The sequence below is a fragment of the Strix aluco genome, chromosome 6 (genome assembly GCF_031877795.1).
Source record: "Strix aluco isolate bStrAlu1 chromosome 6, bStrAlu1.hap1, whole genome shotgun sequence".
In the NCBI taxonomy this organism is placed as follows: domain Eukaryota; kingdom Metazoa; phylum Chordata; class Aves; order Strigiformes; family Strigidae; genus Strix; species Strix aluco.
This window is the reverse complement of record NC_133936.1, coordinates 7728990-7753816: the sequence shown is the minus strand read 5'-3', so window position 1 is coordinate 7753816 and position 24827 is coordinate 7728990. Positions and strand designations below refer to the sequence as shown.

Below are 24827 nucleotides of genomic sequence, written 5' to 3'. Positions count from 1 at the left end.
ATGTTTTGAAACTGCTCTCTGTTCCTTTATAAGCTTTTTTCCAGATGCTGTGCAGGCAGGTTGGTTCACATCCCCAAGGTACCGAGTACAGAAAAAGACAGCTTCTTTGCCCATCTTGCTGAAGATAGACCTGCCTCCAGTCTGTGGCTTTCTGCCCAGCTCTGCTGGAACTGGCTGTTGCATTGCAAGGCTTGCCAAAATTTTGCACAATAACAAGCTCCAATCTACATAACACCTGGCCTGTACAAACCAGGTCATTATGAACTTGATCCAAGCTGTCATTCAAGTGGCTTTGTTATTCCCTTCTTAGGCTGAGCCAGTCATCCATAAGCAAGAACTGGCTTAACATTTCCAGTACTCAAGAGTACTTGGGTACCAGTTTTCTTTGAGCCCCACAGAGCAGGTGAGATCCACGTAACAAGAGGATCACAAATAGCAGGAACAAGTGATCTGGGCTAAAAAACAGCCTAACAGGTTACTCGGAGTTCCAAGCCTCCTTCATGCTCTACATTTGTGCTTTTATTTTCCTGTTGCTGCTTCTTGGTCTTTTACTTCAGTTTTCTTACTCGAAATGAGAAAAGCAGGTTTATTCCATCTATTTCCTACACATTTACTCCATATTTATTTCCTACACATCTTTTAGGTATATATAGTCTTCCATAAAGATTTTGAGGAAGGCTAAAGTCTCAAGGAAGAGAATCGAAGCCAAACTGTGTGTGCCGAAGGGCGCTGGCACTCAGCTGTCTGTAGGACAGTGAGAACTTTTCTTGCCCTCTTGTGCTGCCTCTTCTTTTAACCAGTGCTACTCTGGGGCTGCGGGGCGGAGCTCAGGGTCCCATACCCAGACACTAGATTTGCTGCATTAATGCAAACTCTACATTGGGAAATTAGGCTAAGAATCACAGTGGTACAGGTTCCCAGATGCTTCAACTCCAGATTAACTGTGAGGTGCAAAATGTAGCTGTTCTCAGCGGACAACAACGCGAGGGCTGTAGGAGAGCAGAGTGTAACCGCCTGTAGTCCAGGGCCAGTCAGGAAAAAACCAGAAGTGTCACTTGTGAAAAACTCCTGACATTTCAAGAGGTGTTTTCCATTCTGTATCAGACAAAAATGAGACCTTTTAAAACTTTTCAATGGAGAAAAGAAGCAGGAGGCACAGAAGTGAAGGTCATTTGGGGTAGGGCTCTCTGACCTGGGAAACATCTGAGAAAAAAAGCTTTTTTAAAAGAAATTGTCTTTGAGGAAGTGTTTCCACTTTGGCAAATAAAACTTTCCTCACGAAACTTTGGAACATTCCTGACCAGCTGGAGTGCAATCTCTGGTGGACTTTCCTTCCCCAGTAAACTTCCAGGAAGATGCCTAATAATTCATGAGAGCAACGGGCAGGACTGAACCTGGAGGCAGGAAACTCCTGGTTCAATCCTTGATCCGGATTTCATGCCTTATGATAAGTATCATCACCTCTCTCTGCCTTCACTTCCTACTCTGCTGTCTCTTGCCTTTGTAACATACAAGGTCTCTGAGGCAGGAACACTTGTTTATTATACAGAACCTAGCACAATGAGGTTCTGGTTTTGTTGGGAGTCTGTAGATGCTATGAACAATCCTTGCATTAGGATTTACCAGCATTTAATATTTCTGTGAATAAAAAATAAAATGAGAAACATGAGTGACACAACCATGTCTGTTCAAACATTATATACATCGTTCTTGTTAAATGGAAAATGTCTGGTGAGCTAATTTTTGGAGCCTGAATAGATTATCCCTGGGGTACAGTGTTAGCGCAAAGGTCATGTATTAGTCTTAAAGGGCCTGATTGTCATTTGTTTATACCAGCTCCATGTCAGTGGAGTTATTTCTCATTCTCAGTAGTCATAATTAGTTTCACGCTCCACATAGTGTGAGAATGAACCTTCTTTAACAATGCAGAAATAAAAACTGTGTGAAAAGCTGGAATAAATATTGCAGTAATTTCATTGTGTGTACAGTCACCTGGTACTTGCTAAGTTGGATATATGCATTAATTTTTCTTGAGTGACACCTAAACTTACTGACTGGATGTATAAAAAAATGTAGGTTGCGTTGAATAATGCCTAGTTGAATTTTTAAACAGTGTAGATAAACTAAACTGAGATCATTCACTTCATGTATTTAAAAAGTGATGGATTCAGTATTCACCCTGCCTCCTCTCCCTGCAATCAATAAATATTCCCTCCCTAATCGAGGACTTCAGCCAGTTTGGTGATCTCTTGCACTAATTAAATTCCTGAAAATATGACTTAGATGACTTTGAGAGTCAATGGGACTAACGTTCCTCGGGCAAAGCTTTTAGAGAGTGTATTAGTGACTGTCGGGGGTTGTTAGGGAAGTACTGGAAGTCTCCTCAACACTGCACGGTGGACAGGATTAAGAGATCGGTAAAAAGTACAGAATTGGGAATTTGGTGTGGGCTCAATATACAATTAAGACTTAAAAAAATTGACTCGTTTTGTGGAGCTAATGAATATTTCACAAGATATGTGGAAAACTCGGTCTTCCTTTATCTTAAAAGTCTAAGAAATAACTTCCCGCGGGTTTCTGAACCTCCCGGAGCTCTGTAGCTGCCTCCCGCTGTGGGGCCTGGCCAGGCAGCCCGGGAGCCATCGTCGGGCGGTGAAGCCGGCGCGACCCTCACACCGGGGCGCGGGGGCAGCGGCGACCGCCGGCACCGGGGCCCCCATCCCGCCGGGTGGGGGTTGTTCAGCCCGACCCTCCTCCGCCCCGCCGGGCTCCCGCCCTGCGCCCGTCCACCGGCGGCGAGCGGGGCCTCCCGTCCCGCCACCTCCCCCTCAGCCTCCCCTCAGCGTCACCTGACGCGGCCGCCCGGCAGGGGGCGCCCGAGGGCGGCGGTTCCCCCGCCGGAGCGGAGCGGCGGGAGCGGCGGCGGCGGCCGGGCCGGGCCGGGATGGGTGGGCGGCTGCCGCCGAGCCTCCATCTTCGCTCCGCCCGCGGCACCGCGCCGCCGCGCCCCTCCGCGCCGCGGGGCTGAGCGGGTGAGTCCGCGCCCCTCCCGCGGGAGCGCCCGGCGCCGCCCCGCCGCCCGCCCGCCGGCAGCGCAGACCTCCCCGCCGCAGCGGACCGCGTCGGGCTCCAATGTCGCGCCCCGGGCTGCGAGGAGGTGCGGTCGCCCCGGCGCCGGGGGAGCGGGTGGGGCGGGCGGGTGGAGGTGCCGGGTCGCGGCGGGCGGGAGAAGTTGCTGTGGGTTTGGGGAATTCCGCGGCTCGCTCCGGCTGGGGAGCCCGGGCGGCAGCACCCGCCGGCCCCGGCTCCTCCGGGGGGCGCGGGGGCCCGGCCTGCGAGCACCGTCGCCTCCGGGAAGCAGGTGAAGTTTGCACAGGTACGAGCCGCTCCGGGCAGGGCGCAGCCGAGCTCTCGCCCGCTTGGGCTTGGAGCGGGAACTGCTGCGAACTCCCGGCGGCTGGAGAGCTCGGGAAAGTAGCGCAGCCGCCGCTCGCGGGGCTGGCTCTGCCGGGGTTTGTGCTTTTTGTCGTGCAGGATGGCTTCTAAATTCATACTTTCTCCCCCACCCACCCTCAGAGTATTGAAATGTGTTTGAGTTGTCTTTTTCCCTCCGTTGGTTCTTCAATCGGTGATCTGAAATGCACTCTCATGCGCGTCTTCCTTATAACCGTTCGTTACTTCGAACGTTTATTCTTAATTTGTTATGCTTGTCCTTTTATTTATTTTACCTCTTGTTATTCATTCAAGGTCAAACCGTGTAGAGTTTGGACTTTATTTGTGTGAAGATATGAATGAGGACTCGCTGTAGTCATGTTCCTCCCCCCCCCCTCCTCCTCTTCCTCCTCCTCCCTCCCTCTCTCCCTCCTCCCACTCCTGTGCCTGCCTGAGCGGTTCTGGAGAAGGCTTTTAAAAGAATAGATGAGGGTCATAAAAGTACTTGCTGACCGCTGCCTCCAGCTCTTTTGTATAATTGAAATATATTGTTTAATTCCTCTAATGAAAACAAACAAAAAACCAGCTTAAAGACTTGATTTCCTGAGAATGTAATTTTTGAAAGAAGCGGTGAAGGGGATGTCTTCATTGTGTGCGCATGGGTGAGTGGGATAACGTACCTGTAGAACTAGGTATCGCTGAAAGGGCGTGAGAGAGGACGTGGTGACTGAGAGAGCTGCTGTTTCTTGTGCCTTGTGTCACGCAGGTGCCTTGCGTGGGTGTTCAACTTGCATCATAAAAGCTTCAAACTTTAAGGAAACTGATTAAAAAAAGCGGTGAACTCCATAGTTTCTAAAAAGATTTCAGTGGAGTTTAAGTAATACCATGTCAAAGATGAAAGAGATGGCATTAAAGTAACATGCTTGAGTGCAGGCTACTTCTCAAAGAAGAGGGGTACGGATGCGTCGGGGTGTGTGACGGGTGTGCGGCGCTGTGCGTTGGCTTGGCTGGTTCGTGGGGATGTGACCGGCTCGGAATGCGTAACATCACGTCCTTGCGGGAGGAAGCTTTTGGTGTTAAGTGCTAAATTTTCCTAAGGATGGAAGCGGGGAGATTCTGTGCCTGCCTGTACCTTATGCGTTTGCCGAGTCGGTTTTAGAGCTTTGTGGAAGTTACCACTTTAACTGATGAGAACATCAATGAGAGGAGCATGATCCTGCTGTAAGTCACAACAGTTTTGCTACTTTCTTTGGTGGGACTGGATAAAGTTTCATTGCTGATTTTTGCAAAAAGTATTTAGACACTGTTCTCAGCAAAGCCTTTTCTGTAAGATCAGGGAAGAGCAGGAGGTTGTACGATCTGCTTTTTTATCTTGGTTCTGTGAGGGGAAGCAGTGTCTGCTCATCTTCATACTATATGAAAACAGTTTTTCTTTTTTCAGATTGCAGCATTTAAAAGCATTTTCTGAAGAATCAGAAATAAACCCCACTCATTAAGGTTCTCTTCTGGCTTTGCCATGATGGTGTTTCAGAGATCCCATTTCACTCTGGTAATGGAAGACCAGAAGCGCTATTGAGCTCCATCTGTATGCATTAGGGTAGGTGGTTGATTTGTACCCTGGGGCCATATTATCTGCTATTTCATTACTTCTGGATCAGTAATGATATTCAGGAAAACTGTATTTGTAGCGACTGCTTTCTAGGGATATCTTTTCACTAGAAAGCCTTACCGATAAGGATCGCTCTGACGTGTGTTTGCTGACAAGCTGCTCTGGTAGGAGGCACTCATGCTGCTGCTTTTAGCTGCCTTTGATGGCAGAAAAGTTCTGGGGTTTGCGAGTAAGAAGTGGGGATTCCCACAGGTCTCCTTGCACTTCAGTATAATTTGTTTTTTTTATTTTCCCCAACCAGTATTCAGTCTCTTACGTCTTGCCCTCAGACAGATGAGCAGAGCTCTCGTGCCTGTTTCAGACACTTGCTCCTTTTGTATTTGGGCAAAGCAGCAACTATCCCAGCGGCTGGTAGCAGAGGAGAGCACGTGAGGAGCCTGAGCTGGAGTGGGTGAAACATGACAGATGCTGCAGGTACCCTGTGCCAAGCTCGCTGCTGAATAACGGCACAAAGGTAGCGATGCGCGAGTGGAAAAACCAGGTGGTGGTTTGTGCTTTGGAAGCTTTTGATTCCCAGTTGCTGTAGGTAGGTGGGCAGGGGGGTCATGGTGGAAGATGTGCTGTGATGTGAATGGTCCTATCCAGGTGTCCAAGGCAACTAAGCTTGTCTGGCTGCACAGGCTGTAAGCAAAGAGTGGGATAAGAAAATATATATAAAAAAAAAAAAAATCCCTGAGTTGACAGTGCTGCACTGACAACATGAATACCCGTGTCTGTTCTGCTTCCCTGCCCTGCAATGCTGCTCGCACCCCCGTACCTTAACCGAAAGGGATTATGAAAGCTGAACAACAGGGATGCTGTTGCAGATTAAAGAGGTGATGGAAATGCCTCCAGGCTGTTGTTCAGGGAGGTAAGTTCTCCATTCTCCGTTAGAGGTGTACGCTGTGCTTTAATGGTGTGTGCTGTGCTGGGGCTTGATGATATCGATGGGCTGGATGGGAGGAAAGTGGAAACCCATCTGCTCGAGCCACCTGATGCGAAGGCAGTTCTGGGAACTTCTCAGGGCACTTCGTAGGTGAGGGAAACTGTCCTGTTGCACTGCCTCAAAATGTATTCAGAAAGTACATCAATGTTGTCAGTTGTTAGGAACTTTCTTGAATCTTGGGGATTTATGTTTCAGTATGGTGAGACAAAAGCATCGTTTTCACAAAATGTAGCTGCTTTGTTGTTTATTAAGACAACGGAAAGTGAAAATTTGTCTTGTCCTGGCCCCAGTTCACAGGCTCCTGTGTTACCAGTGTGTCTGAGAAAAGGGAATGCTTCTGGGACTGCCTAGGGGCGAGAGCTTGTGTGGTTTGCCTGTAAACCAGAGAAGTTAAGAAGCTATGGATGGGCTGTCTCCCCTCCTTGCAATTGAGTTTCATGACACAACAGAACCAGAATTCCTGGCCAAAAATCTGTCTGCCGTTGTGGCGCGTTGCTTGGTGCGTTCTGGGTCCTCCCACGTCATTAGTTTTTGCCCACGCATCACTCCAGCTCTTTGCCTTGGCTTTGAAAATCTTAATTTATTACTGAGATAGCATTCCAGATATTGGTAAAGCTACCTTTTCTGTTGTTTGCCGCAGGATCATGTAAAGTAAATGGGAGGGTGTGCTGTGAAATGGAGATGTGATTGCCAGGCAAGGCCAGGACGGTGCCGATGGATGCTAAACCCTGTGGTGCTCCTTCTGGAAGCTGTGCATCCCACCACATCCAAAGCTGCTTCCAGGGTGCTGATGAAGTGGGTGCTGTGGTAGGGGAAACATAAAGCACTGCAGGCAAAATAAAGTACTGCTTATTTGGAAAAAAAAAAATTGTGGGGATTTATGCCAGAGGATAAAAGAGTTGTGTGGGTCATTTAAAACCAGAAACTCTGCAAGGAAGGCAGGTTTTTCTGCTCACCCTATGAGGTCCAGTCTCTGAGTCACTGATGAACCATCCTACCTTACTTCTGCGTCTAAGCACAAGTGCTCGTTGTCTGCAGTCTTGTTTTGAACGCAAGAACTAAAAAATACTGTGCTTTGGACTGGGAAGCTTACTATAAACATGCTGGTAAAGCTATTTCTGCTTTGAATACCTCCTTATTGAGTCATCTGTAGGCATTCCTTTGTACTTCTGCTGTATTTAGTTTAAACACTTGAGTATTAAGGACATGCTGCATCATATTTGTCCGGAATGCTTTTAGTTGAGCTTCCTTTTTATTGATATTTTTATTTGCTAATCTTTGACAAAACTTCTAACTGTTTTGGAAAAGCTTTTTGGTTGCTTCTCTTTTCTGTTGAGTCTCACCTAGCTAATGCTTGTATTTTGTGTCTGAAAATAAGCTAGCTGCTTTAAAAGGGGGTTGGTTTTTTTTCTTTTCCACCTGCACTCACATAGCAGGCAGCTAGTTTGAGAAAGTGCATGGAATGGGTGAGGAAAAAGAGATTCAAGGACCACCAAGAAATCAAAGAAAAAACTGTATTAATGATGTAGTAAATCCCACCTGCCTGAGCTGCCTTCCTTTTATCTGGTGGATTGTGCCTCCCTGTACTTCCCTGCCTTTGCTTAGGGTTGGAAACTGTCCCTCTGTGGGGCTGCTGAGTGGGGTGATGTATGGTCTCCATGCATGTGCTGGGCAGGCGCTGGTGGAGATGGAACAACATGCAAGATAAGCTGTTGTCTGATACCAGCAGTGGCTTCGATGTCCCTTGGTGATGCAGACTGCCCGTTGATAAAGGCAGAGCGTGTAAACCCAGGTGCAGTGCAATAAAGTATGAAAAGCTGAATTTCAGCTGAGGTGACGTGACCTGAAAGGGTAGTATGCACGAGGAGAGAGGGAAAATAAATGGTTTTATAAATTAAATGAGCATTTGAAACTACTTCAAAACTATTAGAAAGTGGAGAAATAGTCACCCTCCCAACTCAGTTGCTGAAACAGAAAGTGTTTCTGCAGAAAAGGGATCTTCTGGTAGTGAATAGTGGGTGTGTTTGAAAGGTTGGAGATAGTCTAATGTGGCAAACTTCTGGTCCCAGCCTTGCTCAAAGTGAGGGGGACTCCTTGTCTGTCTTCAGGTTGCCAAGAGTGGACAGAAAGATGGTATGTGCCATTGGCTCTTCCAGACTGGCATAGCCTTCCAAAAGAAAGATCAAATGAAACAATCTCTTCAGTTATTAGGTATAATTGTAGCCACTTCTGATCCATCTCCCACAACAGCCTGTAACTCATAGTGACGTTGTTTCAGCACATGGTGAGAGCAGCGTGGGTTTCTGTCTGCTGTGGTTCGAACAGGAGATTGGGGAGAGTGTAACTTGCCATGGCAGATTGTAGGATGTATACGTATATACAAAGGTATATATTAAAAAAATAGAGGTTTTTTTGTAAGTGTACAAGAGGACAGTGGTATTCAGTCTTTAGACAGGTGTTTTTGTCTTTGCTTAGTCACCTATTCTCACTGAAATGCTGGGTTTTCATTGCAAAATTGGTGTCAGCAGACTGTTGAGATCAGAGCAGTGAGGCTGAGGGTACTGCAATATGGGTGGTAATGACTCCTGGGCATTAATGTATGCCTTCCGAGATACTTAGAAAGCTGTAGTCTGAAAATGTTTAAGATTCTGTAATTACTTCCAGGTATCTGTAGTAAACATGATATACAGCTTTAGTAAAGGCAAAAGCAGCAGAGTCTGTGATTGCAACTATCGCAAACAATGATGTACAGTTTCTGTAGCATCAGTTTTTAGTGTGTGGTATTCATTCATGAAAGAAAACTTAGATGGTGGGAGGCTTGACAGATATGGCAAACTTTTTATTGTACAAACCCATCCCAACAGAAACACACAGTAGGATTTCTTCTTGTGTTTCTTTTTTTTTTTGTGTGTGTCCTAGTTAAAAATTCATCTGTGTTCCATCTTGAGAAACGTTTTGAAACAGTCAGGAAAATAACCTGTCCTGTGTAGGAATATGTATTGAATTAAATTACAGTTAATAAAACGGAGAATACGCCCACAGCAAAAAATATAATGGATGGAAGAGCAACCTGAAGATGTAGCACAATAAAGGTGAGTGCAGTTCAGCCGTTAATGAATGGGATTAAAACTCGTGTTTATGAGCACAGGAGGCTTTCCACTGGGATGGAGCCTGTTTTGTGGCTGTCTTTTTGTCTCTAGTGGGTTGAAACAGAGCTCTCTTCCAGAGCCTTTCTGAAGCTCAGCACGGATGATTTGTATTCTCCTAGAGAGTAATTTGTCAGGAGATGAACAGCAGTATGCTCTGTGTTTGCTGGAACAGCAAAGACAAGTCCAGTTAAAGACTTATTTTTTGGGGTAAAGTAATTTTTAAACTTTCTATCAAAAAAAGGTCATAAATACCTTTGCTTGGCCTAGATTTTTTCCATCTCAAGTACTTTAGTGGAAAGTTCAGGTGCTGCATAAAACAGAGCAGCCCAGAGCTTCCAGTCGGGGAGGACACAATTTGGTCCATGGAGAGCATATTGCTAGTGAAAGGTCACTGTTTCAGAATAGGTAAAATTATTTGGGAACTCGTCTAATTTGTCTAAACATTGCTGGATTTCATGATAGTATTTTTAAGTAAAATTTTGATTCAAAATGGAAATTGAAACAAAATAAGTAAAAGGTTAAATTTCCCCTAAACAATGAGGTCATTTTTCTGAAATAAAACTTGTCAGCCTCTAAATGAAAGCTTTAGTGTTGCTTACTAGCAGAAGCAGAAGATAAGCATTCAGTTGTAGTTTAGTTCTTTTTTTCGGGGGGGGAAGGTAGGTGTGGGGTGTGTGTTTTGGTTTTGTTGTTTTTTTTTTTTTTTTTATTTTTTATTTTTTCTGTTTAACAGAGAAGTCCATTAAGTCCAACTCTTGAGAGCATTGAGGATTGCTGTCTTCCTGTTACTTCTGCTTTAGTACTGAGCTGGGAATGATTCTTTTTTCTTCTCCAGTGTCAGGTCTAAATTAGGTATTAAAGACATACATTTGATAGAGTAGCTCTCAAATAAGTTATTTTCTGAGACTTTTGTTACTGCTTTTCAGTTCTAGATGCTGCTCTGGTTCGTTTTATGTATCTCTGGAGCTTGAGACTGGAATTTGGTAAGGGAAGATTTCTTTTCAGAAGTTGCTGCAGTACCTCATTATTTTGTCTTGTTTTGACAAACACAGGGACATCTGAAATGAGTCTGAGATGTTTGGTCAGCATACTGAAATGATCAAGAAAAACGTGACTGGGACAATGTGTTGCACTGAAGCTGATCTGGTAGAAGAATGAGCAAATATAGAGAAGCTTTGCAAGTTGACAGGGAGTGGTGAGATAAATGGGTGGTTTATAGAAAGGAAAACAATAAAAAATTGCTCATAGTAGGAAGTTTGCAAAGATGATGGAAACTTGGTATTGGGACCAAGGAAAAGGGATGCAAGAGTGACAACCAGGAAATGGTGTAATTTAGAATGGCGATGTGGTATAATGGGAAGGGGTTTTGGTGAGTGCAAATGAGAAAGAGAAGAGGCAAACAAGTGAGCTGGTGTTGAGAAACGGATTTGGACTGCAGATGTGTTCGGAAAGCAAATGGATTGAAGCTTCTGAATGACAAGGAGGAAAGAAAAGACATGAAAAAGAGACATGATGCAGTTTCGATTTTAGTGAGCTGTAACAAAAAGAGGATGCTTTGTGTCACTCTGACCATGATGGAAATAGGAACTAGAAAAGAGAGGAGAAACTTTAATGAACAAACAAGATGGAGACAGAAATGATGGAGGCATGTCAAGATTTGTGATTTCCCTTAAAATATAAAAAACCCTACTCCCACCCTTCACAAAGTGAATCCCCCCCCCCCCCCCCCCCCCGCCCATATTTAGGCACATCAGTGGTAATATATCATGTCAAATTCATTTGATATATCTGCTTATATCATGTCTAATTTGGGCAGGAAGTATAACACTAATTACATTTACTGTCAAGTTGATTGCCTCTTCTCTGCGCAGTGCTAGCTGAGCCTGGCTCGCTCTCTGTTTAAATAGGTGTAAGTTTTTCCCTGGCTATTTGGAAGAGTCTCGGCTGTGGCATACCTTTTCTCTGGGTTGTTTTGCTGATCAGGGATATCAATTAAACTCAGACACCAGAGTGAAAAGAGCAGGCGTATTTTACTAGAAATAACTAAATAATATAACAGAATAATACAGAAAACATACAGTAAGAAAAGACAGAACAGTGCACTTAAACAAATAGGAAAATACAGGGTAATGCATCAAATCATTACTACTTGAGAGAGAGAGAGAATAGTGATTAAGAAAGATACATCACCACTTGCATACGTTACCATCATCCAGATCCGCAGTCGCTGGGGAGCCCCGGTCACAGCGAGGATTTGGAGAACCTTTCCCTGCAAGTGGGAAATCCTACACGGTGCATCCACCCGTAGGTGAAGCTTCCCAAGTCGCTGTGAGTGGGTCCAGCCTTATATACCTAAAAATCAGTAAGCCAGAATAGCTGGCACCTTTGTTTTAAGCGGAAACATCTGGTTTTCATCTCACATTAGGTTCCCCCCCAGAGCCTGGCCAGGGCTTAAGGGAGAAGCTAAGGGAGTTTCCCTGCTGGTCTAATTAATTTATGTGCAAGGTCACAAGGTCAGATAACTGTTTCTGTGGCTCTGTTATCTTGCTCACACATAAAGAAAGATAAAGATACATTCAACATAGACATGTTTTATGATGTTTAAGCTACATCTTCTATGCATATTTCACTAATGACTACATACAGAGTTAGCAGTTTCAGTTCAGGGCCTGTTGCTCAGGCTTCAGTATTCCCACCTTTTACATCAGAATAGTTGGTTTGCTATAACTTAGTATAATACCTATTAGCACAATGGTTATCAGTTATAAAATGTACAGGATTCATCTATAGGTCAACTCTGGCTTGGGCTTATTGTCCAAGCCTTAGCACTTCATGGGTCTAGAGAAATACTAGCTTGTTAGTCTTCCAGATGTAACGACTTTCATATCAGAAAAGCTTGAATACTGAAAGGTATTGATAGGCTAGAATTATCAGATATTTTTTTTTTTTGAGAGATTGGGAAGGATAGGATATATTTGGGTTTTGTTTGGGTGTGTGGGCAAGGTGTTTGGCACCTTGTAAAAGACAGCATACATTAATTACACTTAGAAATGAAACTGCAAGATGCCTTTGTAGGGCAGTTCTGAAAGTGACACGTTCTTGGTCTTCTCCGTATCGGCCTCTGTGTTTGACAGTTTAAAAATACAAATTAAATGAAGACAACAAATAATAAGTATGTTATTTTGATTCTGGGATGCTCCTTACAAATATTTCTGGAAGAGGCAACAGGGAAGCAGAGTAAATAATTTTGTGGAGAAGAAAGAGGGGCACGAAGAGGGGGGAGTGGTGTTAGCAGGAATAAAGAAAATGGAATTTTGCACTGTGGCTTCACTGAGAATAATCACAGTAATAGTCATCCTGCTGCAGAGGATGACGAGAGGGAATGCAGTATGGGATGCAAAACTTTATGCAGCTATGAAAGCATTTTCAAAGTGATTTGCCAAAATACCTCTGCAAGGCAGAACATCTAAACTGAAGTGATTTGGAAGGGCAGGCAGAATTTGGGAAGCATCTGATCCTGCAGAGGAGCACATTTGGAGGTGAAAGCTTTGGGAATTACTCTTCCAAAATTGACTCCAATTTGAGGTTAGGATTAATGCGTGTCTGCCTTTAGGAAGACACAAATAGTTACTATTTTCTGCTAAACTTGAAAAGAAAAATCTGAATAACACTACTGGGACTGAGAGCTAAAGGTCAGAAACTTTGAATAGCAGCATTAATTGCTCCCTTTAAAGGATATAAAGGATCAGAGTCTTTAAGGGCTTGCCTAAGGATGAGAGCAATATTAATGCCAGTAAGTGATGATACAGCAAGACTCAAAAAGGGGGGGAAGCAGGTTTTTTCCTTTTTACTCGAAAATAAGATCAACATACTAGTAACTTGGGTGTTAATTAAGTGTCTGAAGGATTGCTTCATGACATCAGTTCTGTGCCGTGTTTAATACGTTCCGTTCCATTCTGCAGGATCAAGCTTCAAGAAATATAACAGCAAGATTAGATGTTGCAGTGCATACTGAATGGCCTTGGACCATCCAGTGCGGAGACTTTTTTTTTCATTTTTAAAACTTTTGTTAAGTGTCTGCTAAACCGTTATCACAGCCTTCCAGTAAGTGATGCCACACTTGGTTTTCCAGCTTTGTCATCTTCAGGTTTGCATCTTTGTGTTTGTAAGTTATGCTCTGTTCTCTTGGGTGATGTTTTAATGTTACTGACTCCTATTAAAAAGATATGGTGGCTTAGAATATGTGAATTATCCTATGTATGCTCCTACTTTGTTGCTGAGCTCTTATCGTTAGTTCAGGTTATATTGGAAAAATGTAAATATTGAGGGAATCAGTGATATATATGATAGAACTTGCTGTTGAAATGGATTATGGTTTTTCATCAGGGCAATAGTTTTTAAGAAACTTGGATTTTCACAGCTGCCTGTGAGATTCTGTATAATGATAATGAAGCTATTTCTGCTTTCCTTCTCTCACTAACATATTCAGAAGATTACTTGCATGCTTATTCATGCATGCAAGGGTTTTGGAAATCAGAAGTTTCCCAGTGTTGCAGAAATAAATGAAAAGCTTTGTTGTGTCAACAGTTATCTTTGCAAAAGAATCCTCTCTTGATGCTAAAATTTTTGTGGGCTTTCCTTGCTCCTGAGATGCTTTCACTACTTTTTACCTCCCTCACGGTGTCCTTTAGAAAAAATCCTCTTGTCTCTAGGGAATGAGGAGAGTTGTGGGGGAAGTATCGTAATTTTCAAATAAGAATGTTTTTTAAATATTTAAATTGGTTTAACTTAATAGCCACAGGTGGCAGATTTTTCTTCCTTCTCTTGACTTCAGATATTCTTGTTGATGATCTGTGGAAAATGATTTAGATTTGGCTTTTTCAGTTAAGAAAAAAATGTAATTGCCTGCCAACTGCTTTTTAGGCTAAGTTACTAGGACCTTGCCTTTGCTGGGATAGTTTTTAGAGTATGTAAACAAATCATTTTGGACTATGTAATGATGTGTTTGGATTATGTTTCCTCCCTATTGCACATTCTATAGGAAAATGTATTATTTGTTAGGCTGGTAGATAGTTGTATGGGATAGATTTTCTTTGCTTTTGAAACAGTAGGAATCTCCTAGGCAATTCTGTTAAATTCCAGATAATTCAAGGGAGGGGAGCACACCACCTCCCCTTTCCCTGCCTAACTGGCTTCACCTTAGGCTGGGCTCAGGTGAAACATATGTGAAGCTGATGGATATAGCTAAGAAGCTTTTGATGCTGATAATCTTGGATGGTGTGTGGTAAGTAAAATATGAGGTTGCATACAAAAGAGGGTTAAAAACCTGTTTCCAAAGAAAAAATACTTCAAACTCTAGCAATATACCCTTAGACTACAGAAGTGGTCTTGATTTTTGCATTTTTATCTCTTAGTTTCATGAGGTCTGTAAGGGTGGTGTGGGCTTGCTTATTGGAGCAAATAAGAATGGAGAAGGGAAACACTTAAGCTTGAACTCAACTTGAGGTATTTGATTTTAGTAAGCATATTTAAAAAATTTGAGCTGATGTTTGGCAGAGTCAAGTCTTACGTGCTCAGGATGGACAGTGAAGACCCCGTTAGGCAGGTGTTCAAGATTTGGTGTTCTTACTGTAGGCTGAAGTTTTGTACTAACAATATCTGCAATTACACGTTATAGAAAATACTTTAATTTTCTGTGGATTCAAATCCCCCAAAATAAATAGCTGCAGGTTGAAATACTGGCAGCTTGGTAGTGTATTTAAGCTTGCTCTGTGGATTACTGTTACATTTGTTTGCTATCTGGGGATGCTGCTAGCAGAGCTAAAAAACCTCTGAGCTGATCATTATCAAACTTTTAAAAGAAGTAGCAAAGTATGAGTGTCAAATTTTGTCTGAAATCTGAATATCTCTTTTTTGATGTGAATTTACCTAAAACTTCTAAAAGTAATACAGTAACTAAGGTCTGACCTTATAATTAAAACTCCACTAGATTTTTAGGTGTTAGTTTTGTCAAGATACTTTTGCAGTGTAATGCTCTTGGTGGCAGAGCTTTTTGTATTCTCCTTGACGGATAAATGATTAATGGTCTCAACACTGCCTTCTGGATCACCTTGTAAGAGGTCTCCTTCATCAATCTGGCAAGGGGATTGTATGGCAGTTTGCACCCTAATTACAGTCCCCAGCTGGGGATGTGCTGCTTAACAGATTACTTGTAGCAGAAGTACAGTCGGTGCAGATACAGATGACCGTGGAGTTGTTTGACACGGGTGCAAAAATTAGATTTCCTTCCTAGAAAAAAAATCCACTTCATATAAACATTGCAACAGACAAAGATGTTTAGCTGGAATTAACTCTGTAACTTAAAGGTTTAATAATAACAGCGGTTCTGTGTTTCCCTGTTCTCATCTTTTCCCTTCGCTTCTCTTGCAGTCTTATAGACGAGGGCAGTATTGCAAGCCAGAAATTTTATTACCAGTAGAAACATTAAGGTATTCCACAGGGCAAAACAAAAGTGATTCAAAAGGTGCTTTTACAGATAATAAGTTTTAGCATTGAACGGTTTACCCAGAAGACAACAGATTATTTCTAGTGGTCTGTCATTATTGTTGGCCTTTTTTCTGGCTCATTTGTGGTGTAATGCTGCTACTCAATTAAGATGTATTTTGGTAAAAACTATGAATGACAACTGCCTTGCTCCCACCAAGCGTATTGCTAAGCATATATGTATGTACCTATTGCTCAGTCTGACAAATATGAGCGTGTTGCTGAGAAACAGCTTATTTAAGGACTAAGGCACGGAGGAGAACTTGCACAACATCCAGTCAAGCACAAAAGCAAAGTGCTGTTTCGGTATTAGGCAGTGAGAGGATTTTGTGCTTTGGAGGGATGTAATTGACAAATCGTTTTGCATATATGCCTCAGTGTTGTAGTGGTCAATAATTGCAAATCAGATAATGTTATGAATATCTTGTCAATCTGGGAAAAAAAATCTGTTTTTTTTTTAATGATAAGCATTTATTTTATTAAAAAGTCTGAGGATCGTCTGGGCGCTGATAACTTCCCACTGGGTGACATGTACTTGAAGGATAAAGGGGTACCAGTAGACTGAGGTTGGAGGTAGTAAATTTGCACTATTTGTTCTTACATCCTGAAGAACTAGAACTGAAGAATTGTACGAATTAGTAGTTGTGTTTAGGACAGTAGAAACCTTCAGTTGTGTGGTGGCTGCTCTGAAGGTGCGTCAGGTGTGTATGTCTGACTTGGTCTACCTTTAAAGAGGGAGAAAAGAAAAAAGTCTTACTATTCAGTGAAAAAGTAGTCAAATATACCCGACCTGTGTTTGAGTGCTGTGAAATGGCAGCAAGTCTTGGGAGTCTTCTCTCTAGCTGTGAGCTCAACTCTCTCAGAGTATGAACGGGAGCTGATAGACGTGTAAAGCAGGAGTTTATCACTGTCTTGTCCTAGGTTTGGAGAAAAATCTCCTCTGAAGTTTTTACTTCCAGAGATGGTCAGATAATGGTTGGTTACAGTGCATTTACTCTTCCTGGGTTTCCTTCCCCATGAGAAATGACAGAATTGACCCTAGAGTTGTTATGTTATCTGGAAATCTCATGCACTATATGGTGAAAACATTCTGAGAGATCATTTGAAAGGTTCTGGTTTCTTTGACCCACATTTGCGATAAGTTGCAACTCGTGGCTTTCGTGTGTTCTGGTTCCCATTTGCTCCTTTTTCTCCCATTGGAAGCGAGCAGTCCTTCCGTGCCTCATCGTTTCAGCTAAAAACTAAAGGCTGGCAGTTCAACTTCTCTTTATTGTCTTGTTAAAAAGCAGATGCAATGCTTCCTTCATATGAATCTTTCAGATGGGAAAGCAACATGGTTTTGGTGTTGTTCTGAGTGTTCATCACTCTTCTGTTTGCAGAAGCAATTGGAAGCAAATGACCCAGGTCGTTGTTATTACTCATATTTTGTGTGTTTTCCAGTTCTGCGGCTTCAGCTCCCTATTTGAGCTGTGTTGACATGTCACGAAACACCACATTTTGGTCTGTAGTCGTGCATATTAATTGCCAAGTGAGGCACTGCCTCTTGCTGCTCTTGGTTTTCCTTTGGTGGTTCTTTTGGGTTTTGTTCCAGGACAAGTGCATCTTAGGTACTCAAGAGGAAAACATTTTCTCCTAAATTATTTTAGCAAATGGAAACCCTTTTTCACTCTGGCTAAAGACTTTGTCTTGGCTGCAAGCCTGAGAGATTTAAACATTTGCTGTTCCTTTTATTGTTCAAACCTGTGCAGCATATTTTAAGTGAGCAAGCAGTCTGTCAAGTTATTAGAAATCATTACTTTGCCACAGAGTTATTGAATGAATGTGAAAACAGGTGTTTGTCAGATTTTTACCTTCTGGACTGAATATTTTTGATGTTTCAGGAACTTTTATCTGCAGTCAACCATTGTGCTTTGTATAGGATAAGCCTTGATTCAGATTATCTGAGCAATCAGGGAGCAGAGATGCGGTTCTGTGATTCATAATTGAAATTTAGCCTTTAGATTAACTTCATTAGTATGCTGTTGAACAAGGACAGGGTGTTAATAAATGAAAAAATCCTTCTGGGTTTAAGTACGAAGTGCCACAATACATCTTTGCAGTTCATTATCAATTTTTTGGTTTTGCTGTGACAGCACTGTTTTTGATTTGACCATGCTCTTTTTGTCTTTATTTGTCAAAATTGTACAAATATTTCTGTACAGAGAGAAACAGAGAAAGGTTTTATCTAATATGAGGTTAAACGCAAATTTCTTCTAGTAAAGCCACGTTTATGAGCCATTCTGAGGTTGAGAGAAGGAACTCTAGAAAATGGACTTCAGTTTCCCTTCCAAGTTATAGTTTAGGGTAACGAGTGGGACCTTACTTGGTATTCTTACAAACTTTTAAACTTGCTGTGTAAGTAGAAACTAAATAATAATCTCCAATAGTAGGCTTGTAAATGTTTATAAAATATGTACCTGCTTATCCTATGATGAAAAATACTCATTTCTGGCTTCCATGTTCTGATTACTTTGTAAATTCTTGATCTTGATTTTCATAGCTTTTTTTTTTTTTTTTAAAATCTGGATTTGCTTTAGATCACGGTTTGCCATAGCATTCCCTTGCATTTAAGCACAATTTTTGAAGTCACTTGGACTTTAGGTAACTTATTAAAGCTGATTTCTGTTCCCAGAGAGATACGTTGCTGTAATGCATTTTATCATGTGTATCTCCTGGTAGTCCAGGTGCCATCAGAGTAGAAGGGAGTATTCAGACTTCTCCAAGTGGCATTTTCTTGCATGAAATAAAGGTTAATGTAGTTGAACTTAGACTCACTGTGCTGTAACTGTGAGGAAGTTGTTATTGTTTTTATTTGTTAGGCTGTTTTTACATTTTTGTACCAAGTTTTGTATGCTTTGCATGGTTTTATGGAAGAATTTGATGGATTCTCATATGTTAGTCACAGAGCAGTATTAAGAAAGTAAGTTCAAGAAAAAAATCCTGTTACCAGACTTGAAAAGAAGGTATTGGGGATTTTTGGTTCCTTCCTATCCTCACAGTTGCTCTTGATCTCCCTAAAACCCGTATCAGAATATTTTGAGTTGTGTGTACATATGCTCTTCAGTGGAGAGTCGTACACTTGATGTAATCCTCTGTACTTTGAGGTGGCATGGCATCTGCTTCTGCTAGAAAGGATTACGAATTTAGCTTTTTTTTCTACATGCAGCCTTGAGGGAAGTGCAGATTGCTGAACAGCAGAGCGGGTTGGTGTCGAGTGCTTGAAAGGTTGGGAGCCGAGTGTGAACTCCTTTACTCGGAGTCTGTGCGGGAAGAAATCTGGCTCTGGGGAGCTTTGTGGCTTGCTACAACTGAGAGTCTGGGGTAAATGCAGTGATGACGTCGTAAAGTTTGGAAAAGAAAAATGAAGAGAAAAGCAGAAAGTGTTTGTTATAACTTGAGTGCTGTGTTAGAGTCCCTGAGTGTTTTGTGAAAAGCGTAGATTGTGATCTCCTGACTTATCAGAATGGGGATATGTATGTTTGTGTTGCACGTTTCCGTAGGGTTTGGAGTGGGAGGGGAGACTTAAAATCTGAAAGTTGTGACTGAGAAAAATTAGCTTGAATGAGACAGTTTAAGATATATGGACTTTATTAATTTCCATTGTTTCCTCCTCTGGAATACCAGTCCTAACCAGCAGAAGTAGTACACATCCTAAAATGTCTTAATTCTCACAAAAAGCTATTGCTAGGAAACCTTGACTTAAGATAGAGTGCTGGACTGTGGGGGCGACACACGTGAGAATTTTGCTATTGCTAGTTTCTAATTTACTTCAGCCACTTTATGGAAGAAGTGAAATATTTGACCTCTAGAAGGATCCAGGCCCAAAAATATAAATTAAAAATAATTTTTAACTTTTTCTTTTTTTGGAGCAGTACCCAGAGTGTAAGATACTGTATTCAGTTTTAAATAGGGAAGCCTAATCTGTAAGTGCTTGCATTTTTCTAAGAGAAAACCATGCATAGAGAAAGAAGAGAGAGGAAATTAAGTGAGTTAGACAACTATGGAATTCAGATAACATTTAACTGTAGTCCAATAGTACAGTGTTTGAATGACCGAAAAATAAACTCGGTCTCCTGTAGTCGTTAACGTTATGCTTGATAGATGCCATGAGAGCAAGTATAGTTTGTAAAGATACTTGAATAAGGGATGACGATGGCTTTGGTTCACTTAATGAAGTGGGGTTTCCAGTAGGAAAATAGTATGAGAAATACAAGAAAAGGTGAAAGAGGTTGCAGGGGAAAAAAGTCATGTTTGCTTTTCAGGAAACCACTGTTGATACTTTATTTCAGCAAGGTGCTGGATACATGTAATACATTTCCTGGGGATGCTCAGGAGTCAAATGTGCTCTCCAATGTTTTGTTTTGTGTAATAGAGAACCTTCCTGGTTACCAACATTTTTCTGTTCATCCTGATCCTTAGGTTGGGAGCAATCTCCCGACCTTGGTAGCTCCAGCTGGGGAGTATGTGTAGCCTTTGCATGCTCTGGAAAACCTGCAGCTGAGCGAGGGCACTTCAGGTCACAGCTGCCCTCACTCAATAGATTTGCCATACTGAAAGAGAAATGCTCGTTTCTCTCTAGATAACTCGAGATCATGCTTAATTTGAAACAGTTAAGGCAAAATGCAAACAGTCATTTATCTACAAAATTCAAAATAGTAAAATCACAGATGGAGAAATGAGAGAAGACCTTCACTTGTACATTTACAAAGGTTAAACTGGAAAGGTTTGTCTATGTGATGTGCTGGAGCCTTTCTTGACATGGTGGGGGTCAAGTGTTCCCTCTTGTGTTCTTGATGCTTCCCATAGCGCTAACTGGAGAATTTTCATAAGTATACTGGTATACTTATGTGTATACTTATATATATATATATATACACACATACACACTTAGGTATGTATACATATATATGGCCAGTCTCTCTTCTGAAGTCTGACAAAAGATGCTGAAAAATTTAACCTTTTAACCACAATGGAGTTTATTTTTCTTATCCAGTGGTTAGTGTGACCAGTCACCTTAATTAAAATAGACAGTGCTTTATTTCTTTGGAGATCCAAATGTATATAATTTCCTGTATTTAATTGACTACTTAATTACTCCTTGCCTCAATGAAGGGTAAAGCCCATCTCCTCCATCTCTTTGGTGACTCATTGACTAACTCCGTGTAAGGTGTCTTCTCTACTGAATCTTGTATCATGCTATCTAGAAACTAGGATACTAGCTACAAATACTTAAAGTGTGTTGCTCATTATTGGTCCTTGATTGAGACCATGACATAATGACAGTTACCTGATTTGATGTGACTGACCCTGTCCATATAACCTCTGAGAATAATGTAATACAACTATATCCTTACTCTAATGAAAAAATATGATAATAAAGTTTAGTTTCTGTATGACAAATGTGTATGAAATACAACCACAAATGAAAACCTTTCACTAAGCTAACAGCTTCTGTGGTACGTTCTCAGTCTCTGAGCACTTTTCTCTCTTGTTGCCTCTTTTCACGAATGCAGCCAAAAGAGGAAACGCAAAATCGGAAAACGTTGAAACCCACTGAAGTCAGTGTGAGGTTTCTTGTTTATATAAAGCTATGTACAAGATCACTAGCTTTTGTACTCTCATTTAAATCAATTTCTCACCATATAGAAGCACTGTCTGGTAATAAACTATTCCAGATACCTTCCTGTTCTCTGGTAACATAATATAAAGTCTGAAAGTCCACATACCTTGGAAGAATTTAAGCAAAAATGAAAAAGCTTGAATAGAGTCTGCTTCCAGTTTTTAATATTATTATTTTGATATTCTGGATTTTGATATTTTTTTCTTGAGTAATTCACAGAATCCCAGCCTGAGCTTTTAAAATACATACTTGCTTGTGGAAAGTATCTGGTAGGCTGTTTCTATTGAAACAGAGCTTAATCTTTGGCTTCACTGATCCTGTCTTTTAGTCAGAGCTGTCACTTACTTCAGGTCAGTTCAGGTACACTATGAATCAGTACCTTCTTACTAGTCAATCAGTGATTGATTCAGTTTTGTAGCACTTGAAGGCAGTTTTCTCTACTTTAAAACTGAGTTAATGTGGCCTAAAAGGATTGAGCACATAGCTGGGAGCTTGGGGGTTCTGGAGCCAAGGCTGGTATTATTGGTTTGCACTGTGGGCTTGGGCTAGTAATTTTACATTAACAACATAGAAATACTTGTGCTTGAGTCTTTCTCTCTCTCTTTTTTTACTTTTTTTTTTTTTTTTTTTTCCCCCCTCTGTTAAACTTGAGTTCTTTAAGGACCTGGTATCTGACACTGTGTTCAGAGTTGTTTAGCTTCCCTAGTATCTGGAAGTACTTAGAGATGGAAAATCATACACCCTGGAGTGTGTCTCAGAGATATATGTGCTAACAGAGGTTTAAAAAAAAAAAAAAGAAATTGTATGTTTGCAAAGGCCTTTGACACCTCTGTAGAATAATTTAAAATAAGACCAAGTGGACCTTTAAGATGTCATCAAAAGTTGAATAGAATATTGATCTTCTTTTGAACATGTGGAAAACTTTCATCCCATGCCATGTCCTGTCTGCGCCAGAGCCCATAGATTGGAAACACTCAAATCCTTTGCGGTACTGAATAGTGGATAAGTGCATCGTGATGGGACTGAACTCTGTGTGTTACTATTAAAAAGCTCTCATGAGTGACTAAGTACTCTGATGTGCAGTTTTGATTTTTGTGCCTCATACTCTTCTAGAGTTGCTCTCTCACATATTGGTATTCTTGTGAAGAGAAGACCTGTGTGTATATACTTGTGCCTCTCTGGATTTCAAAGTTAGCTCATATACGTGTTGTGCAACCTTTCAGTAATCTCAGTGAATGCAACTGCACTGCTAGTGTGAAGATGCAAAACGTTTCAGCTTATTAGTAAAACCAAGAAAAATCCCTAAGAAAAATCTACTTTTTAAAATGGAACAAAATTCAGACTTCTATAATTGTTTCAAAATTAAGTATGCTTTATAAGTAATAACAAAGTAAATCTGTTTTCCTGAGGCAGATGAAACTACGAGGATAACTGATAGCAAATCAAAGGAAAGTAGGAATGGACGTTTATCCTCTTTTTTTCCCTCTTGCCGTCTGTGGGTCTTCAGCTGTGGTATTCTCGTGCTTGCTTTGAAATTGCCTCAGTTAGGTTGGTCTGAAGTTATTGTTGCTATGAGGGAAATGTTTTTACATTAGAGAGATGTTTCATCTGACTAGACTTGAAAGGTTTTTTTTCAGTAGTAGTTCCATTTTCAAAAATACAGCCAGCATCATAGTGTGGACAATAAAGAAATCAGAGAAATACGTTTTCTGACAGTATACTGTATTTTTTTTGCTTATCAGAATGACTCTAAAATTCTGTTCTCTTGAAAAAACAAGAAGGAAATATTTCTGGTTTTCTGATTAGGAAAAGAAGTGAAATATTCTGTCAGATCTACGGAATATAGTTGGAGCAATTCCAGTGCAGCGAGGGATGCTCTGGGTAGTGAACAGATCGGGCTTCTGCAAGGGAGACTGCCCTCAGTGCATAGTGTTCAACAGAGTGTCTCTAGCTTATTTAGCTCTCTTCTGTCTCAATATTCTGTAGTTGCTGAAAAGTAATTGTTAGTGGTCTGTGTTGGCTTTGCTGCTGGTGTCACAAGCGACTGACTTGATGAATCGCTGCTCCCTGAAGGAGCTTTGCTCTTTGAACTGAACTGACATGGCACATGCAGCCACATCCTCAGCTCCTGTAGATGGGCATAAGTGATAACTGGCAAGCTGAAGATCAGTCCAAAAAGGTTGTTTCTGTGCGTCTTTAACTTCTCTAAATATATGCCTGTATATATGCCAAATTTTCCGAGTAATTATTTCATTAAAATGTGAATATTTGAAGAAACTAAAACAAATGAGTTGTGATAATGTTATATATGACTGAATTTGCCTATTCTGTTTAATAGATACAAATTGTTACTGTGTTTAGTTTAATTTGTCATCATTTGCCCTGCTTTACTATTGTTTTGGATGCAAAAAAATTAAGGTCTGATCTTGTAAATTCTTACTCTTCTACAGAGACTTACTGACATCTGTATAGGGGTTGGCTGACTGATTCAAGCATGAGTTGGCTGACTGATTCAAGCATATGTCTACTGATGTTTCCACTCTACCTTCTCCTTTCTGGTTGCTTCTTGGTACAATTTAGAGTTTGACCACTGCCATGCTGTAGTTGCAGCATCTGTAGAGATGAGAATGAACTGAAGCAAGCACTTGTAAAGCAGCGAGTTAATAATATATTTATAAGGATACTATATATGGGTACTTTGATATCAATATATACTATTAAATAATGTATAATGTATTTACAGGAAAGAAATTTCAGCTCTGCAGAAGCAACTGCACGTACAATTACTTGGCAAGAAGCATCACACGCTATGTTGTAGGTATAGATAATGTTAGTCTGGTTAAAACCAAGTGGAGAATTGTTGTAAATGTCCAGAATGGGCTAAATGCCATCTGGATTCTTAACAGATCTTGAAGCAGGTTATAAAATTGTTTAGAGGAAGCTTTTGAGGTAGTAAACAGAATTTAAAAGCCCACGTGACTTTGAACTTGAGAATTGGAGCGTCTTCTTTGAGAGATTTGTCGGTGTGGGAGACAGTATTTTAGTGAGCTATCCCTAGAATAGTTCCCTTGGGGAGCTCAGGATTATTGGAAATCTCTCCACCAAGTGTTGGGAATATTTGTTCGGCCTTGCCTTCTTTAATAGAAGAAGCAATGGTTGTATGATAGGACTTTGGAGATTAAATAATGTTCTTTCATTATATAAAAGAAAACGAGAGCTACTCAGCAGTGTAGAAGATTGGTCTTCAAATCCAGTAAGGCAAGTGGTCATAGGCAGAAGCCAGAAATCCCTGCGTAAATGTTAACTCTTATTAAAATCAATGTTTTTCTTTCTGTAGTTTCAGCATGTTAAGGGGAGAAAGGGGAAGAAAAGGTTAATCAAATACCAGTATAAACAATATGTTGGCTTATAAGGCAATCATTTCTTATTTCTATTCAAAGTCATTAAGCT

General features: G+C 41.2%; 1 protein-coding gene across 6 annotated transcripts in view; it reads left to right on the top strand.

Moving 5' to 3' along the window:
* Positions 1–2902: 2902 nt before the first annotated feature.
* The window catches only part of THSD7B (thrombospondin type 1 domain containing 7B), a 332338-nt gene continuing 310413 nt past the window's right edge, over positions 2903–24827 (top strand). For 4 of the 6 annotated variants that reach the window (XR_012623747.1, XM_074828561.1, XM_074828560.1 and 1 more), the window contains exon 1: positions 2903–3032. The gene's annotated coding sequence lies outside the window, so the exon portion shown is untranslated. Of the gene's footprint in view, positions 3033–3123; positions 3158–3250; positions 3377–24827 lie in introns of those variants that run through there. The other 2 variants (XM_074828559.1, XM_074828558.1) reach the window with 2 other exon arrangements.